The sequence below is a fragment of the Carcharhinus amblyrhynchos genome, chromosome 19 (assembly GCF_965287045.1).
Source record: "Carcharhinus amblyrhynchos chromosome 19, sCarAmb.v2.hapA, whole genome shotgun sequence".
Classification (NCBI taxonomy): domain Eukaryota; kingdom Metazoa; phylum Chordata; class Chondrichthyes; order Carcharhiniformes; family Carcharhinidae; genus Carcharhinus; species Carcharhinus amblyrhynchos.
The window spans coordinates 9,412,320-9,425,078 of NC_137342.1; the positions used below are offsets into that span (position 1 = coordinate 9,412,320).

Genomic DNA, 12,759 nt, shown 5'->3' on the forward strand with positions numbered 1-12,759 from the left:
GAATTTCACAGTAACTTAATTGCAGTGTTAATGTGTTATTTGTGACTAATAAATAAAACTTCAACTTTTAAGATTTGTGGCGGTTGTACATAGATTTCCTATAGTACAGAAGGCAATTTGGCCCATCAAGTCTACACTGACTCTGTGCTAGAGCATCCCACCCAGACTCTACCCCTGTAACTCCACATATTTATCCCAACAATCCTATACATCTTGGGACATTAAAGGACAATTTAGCACATCCAAAACAACCTAACCTGTACATCTTTGGACTGTGGGAAGAATCTGGAGCAACCAGAGAAAACCAACACAGACATGGGGAGAACATGCACACTCCACACAGTCATCCAAGTCTAGAATTGAACCATGTTCCTGGCACTGTGAGACAGCATGTCAATATAGTTCCAGGTTAGGATACTGCGTGTCTTCAAGAGGAACTTGGAGGTGATGGTGTTCCCAGGTATCTACTGCCCTTGTTCTTCTGGATGGTAGAGATCATGCAAAAGGTGCGAGTTGCTGTAGTGATTCTTAGAGATGGTATACATTGCTGCCACTGTGGGGCAAGGAGAGAACATTTAAGATGATGGGAGGTTGAGGAGCGATCTGATAGAAGTCTACAAAATTATGAGAGGCGTGGATAGGGTGGATAGTCAGAAGCTTCTCAGGGTGGAGGAGTCAATTACTAGGGGACATAGGTTTAAGGTTCAAAGGGCAAGGTTTAAAGGAGATGCATGAGGCAAGTTTTTTTTTACACAGAGGGTGGTGGATGCCTGGAACTCCCTGCCAGGGGAGGTAGTGGAAGCAGATACATTAGTGACATTTTAAGGGGTGTCTGGACAAATACATAAATAGGATGGGAATGTAGGGAAATGGTCCCCAGAAGGGTAGGGGGTTTTAGTTCAGTTGGGCAACATGGTCAGTGCAGGCTTGGAGGACTGAAGTCCCTGTTCCTATGCTGTAATTTTCTTTGTTCTTTGATGGATAGGAGGGGCAGGGCAGGTAAAGAGAGCTACTTTGTTCTGGGTGGTTTTGAGTTTGAGTGTTGTAGGAGCTGCATTCATCTAGGCATGTACAGAATACTCATGACAGTCTAGATGATAGGCAGGAGGTGGTGGAGTAGTAGTCCAGAAACCCAGGCTAATGTTCTGGAGACCTGGGTTTGAATCCCACCATGGTAAGTAGTAGAATTTCAATTCAATAAAAAAACAGAATTTTAAAAAAGTCTAATAGTGACCATGGAACCATCGTTGACTGTTACAAAAACCCATCTTGTTCATTAATCTCCTTTAGGAAACAAAATCTGCTGTCCTTACCTGGTCTGGCCTACATGTGACTACAGATCCACAGCAATGTAGTTGACTCTTAAAATGCTCTCTGAAACGGCCCAGCAAGGTCAATCAATGCAATTCTCACATCCTGTGAATGAATAAGCAAAAAGTTCTTCCTTTTTCTAGTAGCCACAACATTTTTGTGGCTGGCTCAGTCAGGTTTCTGGTCAATGGGATTCAGTGACGGCAATGCTGTTGAATGTCAAGGGAAAATGGCACTTGTGTTACTTCCTACCTATCAGTTCAAGCCTGAATGCTATCCAGTATCTAAGGAGTTGCGAATGATATGGAATAGTGTGCAGCTGGATTAGAAATGTCAATTACCTTTCTTGCACATTTTAATACTCAGTCTTTCTCCCACCTTGCAACAGTTTCCCCATTTCAACAGAATTTAAGTCATTACTTCAAATACAAATCTGGATAATCAAAATAGCCACCTGTGTTGCTTGTCATTTTTGTTCTCTGTCCCACCATTCTGATCTTGGCCTCTGAGATTGTCTAATGAAGCTCAATGTAAGCTTGGGAAACAGCACCTCAATTTTTTAATTATATTGAGTCCAGAAGGCAGCCACTTCCTCTATATATTTAGACAGCAGCTGTGATGAATCTTTTGCTGCATATACACTACTTTAACCCATCTTTTTGTTTCTTCACCCTGTCCCATTGCTGGGGCGGGGATTTTCCAGCTGTTCAAGCCAGCGGGACTCTTTGCAGTGACCAGAGATTTGGCTGAGTGCCAAATTCTCTATCCTTGCTTGCAGTGGGATGTGAACATCAGGAATATTCCATCCCATGTTTCTTTTCCTTGCACCAGCATTCCTTTTTTGTCATTTATTCATTCCTGCCATTCGCCCTATCACAGACCTATCCCTCCCACTTTGATCTCTCCCTGGCTACTATGAGTGTCACTATCAATGTCCAAATGCACTATGCAAATTTAGTGTTAAAACCTACATTCATGGATAAAAACCATTCCCACTAAAGGCACAATGGTAATGTTATGAGGCTAAGTACTGCTTATTCCACGCCACGTGAGAAATTCCTGGTTTCTGCTCTCCAATGAGTGACGGTCCACCTTGGGAGGGGGACACACTGAGCTAAACATGGTTGTTTGGGGGTTGGATTGTCTTCAAGGTGACTTGTGTGGGAACAGGACAATAGATTGGAAATCAACCTCAACAGACTCGGAAATCTGTTGTCAGGGATAGATAGGTAGATTTGTAACCTCCATGCTATGACTGATCAACCAGCTAGACTAGGTCATTAATCATGAGTGAAGGCAGAGTGCCATGGCAGCATTTGCTGCAAAGTTGCAAGAAATCAGAGGCCACCTGGCAATATATAGAGAACAAGCACCCTGCAATGTAATGCAAGGCCTGTTCTACCTGGTATTCCCAGGATACAGATCCTAACAAAGGACTGATCAGGCTGCTCTCTCAGTTCTCGAGATCAACTAAGATAGGTCCTTCAGTGCAGCATGTTCGTGCTTAATAGGCAGCTACAGTTGTTTTTACTTAAAGGTTTCCTGCTTTGTGGCTTTTATGTTTGTTGTTCTTCTGCTTTCTTTTTCCTATTTTGTCTTGACCTCCCTTCCGTTTATGTAGCAGAAAAAGTTGCAGTGAAGAAATGGTCAAGGGAAACTGAAAGAGAAAATGTCTGCGTGGAGGAGTGAGCAACAAAAAGGCTGAGTGTTGGTTAAATAGCAGTGTGCTCATACAGAACTGTGAGCAGTTTCTATCAACCACAAAAACCTACTGCACCTGGTATTCTCAATTTCCCACCCAAGTAATAAGCAGACTCAACTCTGCTTAGCAAGCAATGTCAGATATTTTAAATACAAATGATTGCATCTATTCCTAATGAAAAAGCATTAATAATATCACAACCTTTCCTTTTGTACCAATAAATCATTCCATCATCACTTTTTTACTGAAGTAATTCAGTTTCAATTTGTTGCCATTAATTATTGGAACTTAAAAACTGGTCAAATAGTGCCATTCTTAAAATATTTTCTGAATAATAAATCCACATAGTCTATATTTGAAATATTCATAAGTTCATTTTTCTCTCCTTTAAACTGGAGCATTCCTTTTTTCAATAATCATAAATCTGGTCACATGGAACATTTAATCACTCTGTCACTACTTCCAAATAGACTGAGGTGAACTTTCCTCACGTCAAACCAGATTTCTATTCACACTCTTTGGACCCCATCCAGTAGGAAGACCTCACACAACTGTTGAACATAGTACTTGAAATGATTTAACAGCACACACTGGACAAGATTTTGCTTTTCTTAATCATCTTGTATTCCGCACACCGAACATAAAAATAGGAAGAAGCCATTGGTGCTTCTCACCTGCTCCACCATTCAACAAGATTGTGGCTGATGTTCGACCTTCACTCCAATTTCCCCCATTATTCTCAAACCACTCATTTCCCTTCATATTCAAAGATTTATCAACTTTTGTCTTGAATATATTCGATGATTGAGCATTTCAGTTCATTGGGATAGAGAATTCCAAAGATTCAGAACTCATCCAACTGCTCATCTGAGTTGTAAATGGCCAACTCTTTATTGTAAGATTGAGACCATTGAGGCTTCTACTTGTCCACTTACCTAACATAGTCATGGTAAATATTTGGTTGTGGGCCAATTTAGAAACCAATTTAATCTACTTCAAATTCACTCAACCTCCTTCCCAAGTCCTAAAAGTTTCAGCCAAAATTCCTGTCAAGTTGGTATGGTATCTTGATTCTTCATTCTCTGCATACCGCACAAATATCCTGAGTATTGCAGTTCTTTTATTAATTGGGTAAACCCATCACTTTTCATTTTCAGATTAGTCAGGGTGCTGGCTTCTCCTTTCTAAAATAGTCATTCATTTTTTCACATTTGCTTGTAGAATCATAAAACATAGAGCCACGCAAAGCAGAATTCTCGTTTCCCTCGAGTAAGGCATTTCTGTTGCCTTACTTCTGCCATTGACAAAAGGACAAAATCATGTCCTTACTGTCTTGCCTTAAACTTCAAAAATATCTTAATCACAACATTCAATCTGACATTTCACCTACCAAAACTGCTCACTCTCACCCACTGTTTACAAAAAGCATGGCTTCTTCGATGCCTCAAAAGGCTGAATATCACAGAACAGCCTTTTCTCCCAGATAGGGTTGCTAACTCTGCTTTTGGACAGTCCTAGATGTGACATTAAACACAAAGTCTGATTAGGTGATTTCTTCAAACAATGCTGCCTTTTCTTTGTAGTTGCAAGTTGTGCAATAGGTTCCAACAACCAGGAGGCCACCGGTGAGCAGGCTCAGAGAGGAAATGTTCCTCCATGCTCCATGAACGCAGACTCTCTCAGATTGCCAGGTCTTCTCAGTTGGCGGCTCTCCCAGATTTCTGAGATTTCCCAATGGCAGCTGGTCCATGACTGCTAGTTCTTCAGCCCCTCTCCTGACTGAAAACCACTCTGTCAGTGTTCTAGACAGTGGCGTTCTGGTGGCTTCACTGAGTTGACGGCCTCCTTGTCAATAGTTGATGTTGCCAGGGTGGCGGTGTGCACTGCAGCAAAACATTTAAACTAATGATCTCCCAGGCTAGTGGAGGTAGCACAAGGGAAAAAAAAACGCAATTCTGGGAAACTCCCCATCATTCCTGGAGGATTGGGAATCTGACTGGTTTGGGAGTATAGCATGCACTCGAGATTGGGTAAAGCCCTTCTGTGAATTTCACATTAACTTTATTTGGTAATTCTGAGGTAAGTTATGCAATTTGCCATCAGAAAGGTAGCCAACAGGCTGAAAGGCAGCTTCTGAAGTGACAGACGCTCACCAAAACTTACAGGCACAGACCATGGCCATTCAGCCTCCACATTTCTGCTGTCTCAGAGCTACTTAGCCACACATCTCCGCTTTTTGAAGCTAGTCCTGAAAGTTCCTTATCCTCAAGTACCTGTGCAACTCCCTTATAAAATTATTTATGGAGTCAGCTTTCACTATGCTTTCAGGTAAAGCGTTCCAGATCTTGACAACTTTGAGTAAAAGGAAGTCTCATCTCCCCTCTAAATCATTTATGGCATCTACATCTGACAGGCTGTCAAATAATTAACCAATGCACATTCCACAACCGTCACCACCATCTCAGGTCTGATCAGAAATAAAATTGTCAGTCAACATTTATACAGTTTTTGGTATAATCAGAAACGGCTCTGATGTTACAAAGCACTGCTTGTTGTGTAAAACCTCACAGAGCAAATGTGGGTTAATCAATATAAGTGCAATAACAGACTGATCTGCTCCATCATGCAGCAAGGAGAACTAATAGCTGGAGGCCTCTGCTGGCCTCATTTGAATTGGCAAATAAGTTGGCCCCTTGTACTTTGTCCCCCTCAAACAGCAGGATAATACAATAGGTGATGAATTACTTGGTTAGCTTCTACTGTTTGTATTTAAAATTAATTAATTTTGAAGAAGGTGGTGGAAGAAACTATGTCCCGGGTGTGTGGGGTCCTTAATTATGTGGGCTGCTTTTCCAAGGAGGAAGGCTGGTTTGAGTGATGGGACTTTGTTCACGAACCTTTGTAGTTTCTTGTGGTCTTGGGCAGATAAGGAGCCATACGAAGCTGTGATACAACCAGAAAGAATGCTTTCTATGGTGCATCTGTGGAAGTTGGTGAGAGTGGCCTTGGTGAAATTCATATGAAAATTGGAGTTGAAAGCTGGTTGCTTTTCAGCCTCTGTTTTCCTCCTCGGGGAAGACGACATGGAAGGGAAGGGTATGTGTGCCCTACCAGTCTCAGGGTTCTCTCGCCCACACAGACTCTCACGTACCCACACAAACTCATTCACTCCCCACTCGGTTTGGACATTGTGCCAAACTTGGAGAAATTGATGGTGTGATGGTACCAAGAACAGCTTCCTCACTCAGCCCTTCCTCACTTGGCTCAGCCTGACCGCTTCAGAGGGGCCAGGTGCTGTTGCTGCAGTTTCTCATGGTGCCCCCAGCCAACCATCTTGACCACTGTGTTCCTATAGGGGACGGGGGGGCATTGCACAATGGCTGTTCACCATCACACTGCTCCTCCAATCAGATTACGTCTCTCCGACATTTGCTGCTGATAGTTCACAGAGAAACAGAGGAGAGAAATGGCCTGTGATTGGAGGTGCAGCTCCTTACAGATCTTGTATCGATCTTACCCGTATTTAAACGGCAAGTCCTCAGGCTGGATAGAGATGCACGATTGGCCATATATTGACAAGCCTGGTGTAGAAGGGGCCTTTGTAAGCATGAGGTTACAGGTTTTCCTAACATGTCACTGGGCACAAAGCATATAAGCAGATGCTGTGGTTTCTCCATACAGAGATGTGGGTGGGTGCTCTGTATCGGACTGGAAACACCAAATTCTAAGGAGTTAAAATGAGGCTAGAAGACTTACCTAGCTTTAGCTAGACAGATAAGTCCGCAGAAAACACTCACTAAGAAACAGACCCGAAGTTAAAGGTTTCCAGGCAGGTAAATGAAAAGATTGGGAGCAAACGTTCGGGAGGTAAGAATTATTTTGGACTGATTCTGGGAGAACTGAAAGTCTACTGACAGGACAGTGAAAAATGAACCTGTGAAGTTTGTTTTTGTTTTGTTGTTGCTAAAAGAAAAAAGGAAATTCTGTAGTTTAAATTATAAGTTGCCTACAAAACAGTGTTTCATCAACTAATGTTACAGCAAAAGTAGTAAAATGTGAAGGTTCATTAGTGGGAAAACAATTAACCAGTAGTGGAACAATAGAGACTGACAGATCTTTTGTAATTTTACTTCATTACTTTTGGGAAGCAGGGGGAAATTGTGAAGAGCTTTCCATCAGGAGAATAATGGGTCCATCACTGAATAGTCAGTGAAGAGAGTCAGCTTTGCTAATTCTTTTATTATGATCACAAGACTGTTATTCCTCTGATGGATCCTGCTTATGCTTTACCTCTCTGCAACTTTTTCTAAAATTTCAAGAAAAAACACATTTCTGGATAATTTCTTCTGCACACAAAGGTACCAGATAAAAGTGAAGGGCAAATAGGACTGTTCGTTTTACTTTAGGCACAAAGTGTTCAAATTAGAAATCCCAAAGCAGACGCAGAGAAATAAAATCTCCCAGGAACAAACTGACCTATTTTCCACACTGGGCTGCCTATGCACTCTTTAGTGGAATTACTAACGTGTGTCAAATTATTAAAGTGTTTTGAGCTATCAATTCGTGCCTAAGGAAAAATGTTTTGAGGTTTGCTCAAGTGTTTCTCAAAGAGTTCATTAGTTTAAGACAGATTTAGTCTCACTGGGATTGGCAGGCTCACTTGCTTTGCAGACTACTACTCATTATTGCTAATTTCGTATTTGACGTAGAATTGTTGTTAACCAAGTTAAACTGGAGAAGATGCCAATTAAATGGTTTGTTTCAACCTAAGAATCAGGCCACGTGTGTACTGCTGATCAGGTGCCTGGTTTGATCCTTTTGTTGTATGCCAGTGTGGACTGAATTATGGGCTGGCAGAAGTAATAGGCATTTAGTGTCAATCCCCAGAGTCAATGTAACTATCTGCAAAGACTATCCTGGATGGCGTGTCATTAACATCTGTCAATGACATATTTATTATATGAAATGGCAACCGATATATTTATCCCATCTACTACAGTAATTGCATTCACCATCTTTTAAAAACTAAAATGGCATCGAGTAACTTATACGGACACATGCAGAAAAACAGGCTCCAACGTTTACTGAACATGCATCAATATTGGACCTTTGAGTTGAAATTAAAGTCAAAACTTTAAAAATGTGCTTCATTCCAATGAAAATAATACAGATAATGAAAAATAAAAGATAAGCAAATAAATTAGAAATCAACATTATTCAGGAATTAAGATTTAATGAAAAAACTTTCAATATTTGTGAATAGTCAAAATCAAGTTTGGTACCATAACATTACAATGCAAGTAAATATTTTTTTCAGGTAATTTTTCTTGTTGGCATGTCAGCAATAAATGTATATTAAAATACCATCACCAAATTTAACATTACCATTTATTATAACATGATATAAAACAGAATATGATATGAACATTGCATATTAACACTTGTAAGTAGCTTTTTATAATTATAGGCTCTGCTCATTGTATGCTATGTACACAATGAACATAATTACACTTTTTTTTTTACATACGATGGGGTACTGAATATTAAGCCCTCTACATATTGCTTTGCATTTCAGCTATACTGAATTTGCTCCATAAAGCTCGTATGAAAAGTTCACTAAAGGCAGAGAACATTTGGGCAATGATGAAAAGTGTGACTTTTTTTTACATTTGCTGAGAGCAGTTTAGCAGCAACTGCAGACATTACAACATTAAGTATATATAGTTACAGCAGATGGTATTACTAAGGAACAGCATTAACCTGCACCAGAACAATGGCACTGCAATCAATGAAAGTAGTAACAAACTAAAACTCAAACCATTTCCTATTGGATACATCAAACATCAGTGAACTATTTTGTAGAAGGTTATGACCACAGTACTAGTAAACTGAAAGTCAGGCATTAAATTATACATACTACGCAATTAAAATGAAAACTAAATTCTGATATATTAACTGAATTGAGATCCTAACCACCATATGTGCTATTGTACCGTGGTCCCTACATATTGGCAATTTAAAAAGAGTGAGTTAAAAAACTGCCATGGAACAATCAGTGCTCCTGAAGTAAGTAGTATATCGGCATTATATCCAACAAAAATATATTTCCTATAAGGAGTGTTTAATAGTGAATCAAGTGTCGCTGCCAGCACTTGCTTGAATTCTTGTGCTCAGTGCACTCCACTTCCATGTATAGAAGCCGACTTTTGACCACAGTCCCACAGTACTTCCGAATGCATTCAAAGTCCTTTGAGCCTCAGCCTTGTGTAGATGTGCACGATTTAGCTGTGGCTACAGCCTGAGCTGAATGGTCAAAAAGAAAGTTATTTTAACCTGTTCAGTGAAAAGTTTAGTTCAACACACACCAACAAACAAGTCTTCACAAAAGTATGCAATTATCTCTTCAGTCCAACACAAAATGAGTATTAAATTATAGTCACTCTTTTCCATAATTAAAGTTCCAGCAATGTGTTGTCTTAAGCTGAAATCACTTTGATTTCACATTTCTCTAAGTTTTGTTTAAAAAAAAATCAATTTTATGATTTGCTCCTTTCAACATTGGCAGGGTTGTAAGCAGCTCCCATTGATTCCAGCAAGCACCTGGTGTAAGAACTGAAGTAAAATTTAAAACAGATTGTGGTTGGACCCTGGTACTGAAAGGTGCTAGGTGATATTCTCTTCAGTTTAATTTGACCATCATCACCTTCATGGCATAGTGCTCTTTGAAATAATCATACAGAGAATGAAGAACGATAAATGAGATGACGGAATGCTAAATGAGTGAGAACACTGCCCTTTATCCTGAACTTGATTCTAGCTGAAAATGATAGGAGAGCAATTTCCCTTTTGTGATGGCTGCAGCGGGCGTTACTTGAAATTAGTTTAGCAGCAAGGACCCAACTCTCAGGAGACACAAATTCACAACAAAAAACTGCCCACAATGTAGCAGAGTTGAATGTTAGACAGGCTATAGAAGATACCTGCAGTGCTGGTGGATACATAACTGGACGAGTCACATGAATACTGTGGCGAAAAGAACACATCAGAGGCTAGGAATTTTGTGACAAATAACTCGCCATCCATTTGACTCCCCTGAAGCCTGTCCACTAGGCACAAGTCAGGAGTGTGACAGAATACTGTCCACTTGCCTAGATGAATGCAGCTCCACCAATGCACAAGAAGCTCGTAACCATGCGGAATATAGTCTCCTTGACTGGCATGCTATCCATCTCCTTAAACGTTCACTCTCTTAATAGTGGCATTAATGTGTACCGTCAACAACATGCACTACAACAACTTGCCAAGGTTCCTTCAACAGCACCATAAAAACCTGTGACTTCTACCACTTAGGAAGAGGGAGGACACATGGGAACACAACCAACTAACTGCAAGTTCTCCTTCAAGGCGCAAAATAGCTAGACCTGAACTCTATCACTGTTCCTTTCCTGTTGTTGGGTTAAAATCCTGCAGCATTCTCACTTACAGCACTGCTGGTCACAGCTCACTACATCTTCTCAAGTGCATTTATGGATGGGCAATAAATTTTGGCCTTGCCAGTGATGTCCACATCTCATGAACAAATTAAAAAAACACTCACCAATCTACCTCCCCCTGAACTTGCAGTATTATATTCTGTCAGGCTCACCAATAATACTGTCATTAAACCTGTTGACAAGGGTTGCTCTGTTGTTTGCTGAACTGACCTTGACCTTGGGGAGACTGAAAACCAACTCGGACACCTCTCTTATATCCTTCTGGACCAGAACCCCACCACCAAACACACAGCTATAGTTTTCCAGACCCTTACTGATCTCATCTTCTCTGTCATTCTCATCCATGCCCCTCTCTAACCAGAGTCTCCCCTGGATTCACAAACCAGTCTGCCCTGGCTGTGCACTATTTGCAGCCTGTTATTACCCCATGGAACTCCCCTTGTGTAGAATTTCCAATCTACACCCATATTTTATATCTATATTTTGTAGCACTCTCCACCACTTTAAGGTTCCGAATCATCAATTTTTTACCATGGACTTCTAAATCACCATCTCCACTAAGGCATCTGGAAAGCCTTGTCTTCCTGATTGAAGACCCAGCCTGCCCCCATCCAAATGGGGCAAAAGTGAACTCTATCACTGTTCCTTTCCTGTGGTTAGCACGGTGATAGCTCCAAGAAAAATGGAGTGGTAATAGTCTGAGATTTTAATTTTCCCAATGTTGACTGGGACAGCCATAGTATTTGAGGGTTGGATGGAGAGAAATTTGTTGTGTACTCAGGACAAATTTTTCATTCAGTACGTGGATGGCCCAGCTAGAGAGGGGGCAAAACTTGACCTTCTTTTGGGAAATAAGGAAGGGCAGGTGACAGAAGTGTTAGTGAGGGATCACTTTGGGACCAGTGACCATAATTGTATTAGTTTTAAGATATCTATGGAGAATGATGGGTCTGTCCCAAAAGTTAAAATTCTAAATTGGGGCAAGTCCAATTTTGATGATTTCAGGCTGGAACTTTCAAAAATTAATTCGGAGAGTCTGAGGGAAGGCAAAGGGGTGTCTGGTAAATGGCATGCTTTCAAAAGTGTGTTAACCAGGGTTCAGGGCAAACACATTCCTCTTAGACTGAAGGGCAAGGCTGGCAGAAGTCGGGAACCCTGGATGACTTGGAATATTGAGGCCCTGGTCAAGAAGAGGCACATGATGTGCATAGGCAGCTGGGATCAAGTGAATCTCGAAGAGTATAAGGGTGTAGGAGTAGAGTTGAGAGAGAAATCAGGCGGACAAAAAGGGGACATGAGATTGTTTTGGCAGATAAGGCAAAGGAGAATCCAAAGAGCTTCTACAAATATATAAAGGACAAAAGAGTAACAAGGGAGACAGTAGGGCCTCTAAAAGATCAACAAGGTCATCTATGTGCAGACCCACAAGAGATGGGTGAGATCCTAAATGAATATTTCTCATCAGCATTTACTGTTGAGAAAAGTGTGGATGTTAGGGAACTTGGGGAATTAAATATTGATGTCTTGACATCATATTACAGAGAAGGTGGTGATGGAAGTCTTAAAGCACATCAAGGTAGATAAATCTGCAGGATCTGACGAGGTGTATCCCAGGACATTGTGGAAGGCGAAGGAGGAAATTGCAGGTCCCCGAGCCAAGATATTTGAGTCACAGGTGAGGTGCCTGAAGATTGGAGAGGGCAAAAGTTGTGCCTTTGTTTAAGAAAGGCTGCAGGGAAAAGCCTGAGAATGACAGGCCAGTGATCCTCACATCTGTGATGGGTAAATTGTTGTAAGGTACTCTGAGAGGATCTACAGGCATTTAGAAATGCAAGGAGTGATTAGGGACAGTCACCTTGGCTTTGAGAGTGGAAAATCATGTCTCACAAATTTAATAGAGTTTTTGAAGGGGTAACCAAGAAAGTTGATGAAGGCAGTGTAGTTGATGTTGTCTACATGGACTTTAGCAAGGCCTTTGACAAGGTACTGCAAGGTAGGTACCACACAGGATCCAGGGCAAGGTATCTAAATGGATACAAAATTGGCTTCTTGACAGAAGAAGCCTGAGGGTGGTTGTAATGAGTTGTTTTTCAAACTGGAGCCCTGTGACCAGCGGTGCACTTCAGGGGTCAGTGCTAGGTCCACTGTTATTTGTGGTTTATTTTAATGATTTGGATGAGAATATAGGGGGCATGGTTAGCAAGTTTGCAGATGACACCAAGATTGGTGGTATAGTAGACAATGAAGGAAGTT

General features: G+C 41.0%; 1 protein-coding gene across 7 annotated transcripts in view; it reads right to left on the reverse strand.

Annotated features, from left to right (window-relative positions):
* Positions 1-8,194: 8,194 nt before the first annotated feature.
* Positions 8,195-12,759, reverse strand: part of plekha5 (pleckstrin homology domain containing, family A member 5) — a 322,519-nt gene continuing 317,954 nt past the window's right edge. For 5 of the 7 annotated variants that reach the window (XM_080207229.1, XM_080207228.1, XM_080207227.1 and 2 more), the window contains one exon: positions 8,196-9,316. The gene's annotated coding sequence lies outside the window, so the exon portion shown is untranslated. Of the gene's footprint in view, positions 9,317-12,759 lie in introns of all 7 variants that reach the window. The other 2 variants (XM_080207236.1, XM_080207230.1) reach the window with 2 other exon arrangements.